Genomic DNA, 2,830 nt, shown 5'->3' on the forward strand with positions numbered 1-2,830 from the left:
AGCTCACTTTAAGAGATGGTGGAACAGAAGCTTGGAAGAAGCTTGGGGTCCAGAGGACTGCAGAGTGATGAATCCAATTCTTAATTGCCTGTATATTGTTATATTATTTAAGCAACCGCTTTTTATTTTATTTATTTTTTAATTTTTATTATTATTTTTTTTTAGGTGAGGCAACCCTTGGTTGACCTCACAGATTGCAAGGACCTTGTCAGTTTACAATCCCTTATTTTTTAAGCCTACAGCACCTGGTCTTTCTAGGTGGTCTCCCATCAAAGTACTAACCAGGCCCGACCTTGCTTAGCTTCCAAGATCGGACAGGATTGGGCTTGTTCAGGATAGCACGGCCATAGACTAAGTAACTGCTTTTTAAAAACTATAACCAAACCTTTATTTGAACTAATACATCAATTAACAAATAAAACTTTACTTCTTTTGTAAAGTTTTAGATTGGCGATATATTTTTGTGCTTTTATTTCTACTCAAAGGGCTATCTCTTTTAGTTGGCAGAATTTTTCCTTCTAAAGGACATTGCGGTAATTATTTGATAAAAACAAATGACTAGGAAGAGAACTCGTTTTAGTTCTACATGAAAAATTACATATGTTTCTTACCCTGAACTTCTACTCACGCTGAATCTTCTAGTCTCTGAGTTAAGTTCTTTCCATGGATTAATTCATTCAATCCTCCCAACAGCTCTATGAAGCAGCGGCTATTTTCAGCCCCATTTTAAAAACAACTCACAGAAGTTAAGTAATTGACTAATGCCTCACAGCTGGAAAGTGATGGACTCAGGCTTTTAGCCCAGGCAGTCTGTCTCCACTCTTTAACTGTTAAACGCTGCTCTCACCGCTCACTCCTCTCACCACTCTCACCACAGGTATGGATAGTCCTAGAAATTCTGTAATTGGGGCTTGTTCTTGGAAGAAAAAATATAAGTAGAAACAGGGAAGTGAATGACAGCATGAGACCTTCTTGCCAATGGATTCCTTAGTTCTTAGATTTTCTTCTTTGTTTCTGAGATATTTACAGACTGGATTTCTATTTTGCTCTGGCTGACTGAATTTTCTGTTCCTCAACCCAAAGTAAGTTTTCTGCAACCCTGTTCTGCCTAGTCAGACACTTGGGACCCGAGCATGGTTTGGACCATTTGCTGTCCATCATTTTCTTCTTTCTATTCTCTTTGGGCTACCCTACCATTTTCAGTTTTAACTTCGGATTTGTGTCCTTCTCTCTTTCTCACTCTCTCTCTCTCTGGAAAAACCAGTCTCTAGTTCTGAAGCTTTGTTCCAATTCCATACTTAGCCTGGCTTTTGGATCTGTCTAGACTTTAATTGCCTCTTGATCTTATTTGCCTAAATAAGGTCAAATTTTAGACACTTAGGACGGAGAACACTGGATTTGGTGGATAGTTTCATTCTACACTAAAAGTACAGTTACCTTTGGCTTTCTGGTCACAGTGTATACAACCACTGGCTGAATCCATTCACTTATTTCTTCACCAAATGTTCATTAAGCACTAGTCATGTGCCAGGCATTGTTCTCTATGCTGAGATAGGACCATGAATAAGTTGGTTCCAGCTCTTACAGAATAGTTAGACTAGTAAACAGTAATTACAATAGTAAACAGTAATTTTCATAGTAAACAATGGTTCCAAGGGTAAACAAAGTTACAAAGCTGTGTAAGGAGAAGATAGAACAGGGAAATAATCGACTTTCTGTGAAGAGGGGAGCTTGAGCTGAGTTTTGAAAGTGACAAGGGGAGGGAGGGTCTTACAACCAAAGGAGCAGAGTTTACAGGGACAAAGAAGCATAGCTGAAAGCTTAGGATAGGACAAAGGGAATAACCAGAGATGATATAAAGCGGGGGTTTAAGGTTACATCAGGAAATGCCTCATATGCCATGCAAAGGAGTTTGGGCTTTGAAGGGATTTAGGCAAGCCAACAAAATGATGAGGTTTGCCAGGTTTACCCACTCCTTTAGGCTTCTGCCCATCAACCTGCCACCAGGCTAGTGAACACAGCAAAGTGATTAATGAGTTCTGTGACCACCCAGAAAACATTCCTGGCAGCTGCAGGCCCCAAGATACATCTAGGAATCTGCTTCTCTGGCAACATTTAGCTCAGAAATAAGTCTCTTTTTGAGAGTTCTGCCGCTGCGTTAGTCACATCTCTTTCTATCTGCCTTTTTACTATGTCATAGCTGGCTTCTTTTTCAGAAGTTGAAATAAAGATTAATTGATAAAAAAAGATTTGTATTTTCTCAGTTTTGAGGTGAACTGAGATTGTGCAAATGCAAAATAATTTGGTAGCACACCAGTTGTTATTAGCAAGAAGTGCAATAATATGTCACTTCTCTTTGAAATAATGGCACTTCATTAAAATGGAAAACAACAATATATAGTTGAGAATGGCATGTCGACAGGCCTTCTGATCCCTTCAGCTTAGTCCCAACTTTCTGATGATGACAGCAAGGGATATTTGGAGGGGTCTTGGGATTATCCTCCCTGACTCCCAAACCTCAAGGCTGATGCATAAAGCCAATCACACTTGGTAAACCAACAGCTTTATTTCCATGAGTGTTTAACTACATGTGTCATTTTGCCTCTTCTGACACATTAGTCCCAGGGATTTATCAGGACAATGTTATTAATATAAGAATCCTTTGGAGCAAATAGGAAGTATACAAGTCTAATTTTTTGAATTTGGAGAAATAGTGTTGTTCCGAACATCAGATAACTGTATAATATTCTGTTCATTTAGGGCTTTCTAATCTAGCCTGAGGGAGTTGCTCCGCATTGCCATCTTTTCAAACATGAGAACAGCAGTTCCC

At 39.1% G+C, this 2,830-nt stretch overlaps 1 pseudogene; it reads right to left on the reverse strand.

The window, feature by feature from the left end:
* Positions 1 to 233: 233 nt before the first annotated feature.
* Positions 234 to 352, reverse strand: LOC111732815 (annotated as a pseudogene).
* Positions 353 to 2,830: the final 2,478 nt, after the last annotated feature.

The sequence above is a fragment of the Pteropus vampyrus genome, unplaced genomic scaffold (genome assembly GCF_000151845.1).
Source record: "Pteropus vampyrus isolate Shadow unplaced genomic scaffold, Pvam_2.0 Scaffold493, whole genome shotgun sequence".
Lineage (NCBI taxonomy): Eukaryota > Metazoa > Chordata > Mammalia > Chiroptera > Pteropodidae > Pteropus > Pteropus vampyrus.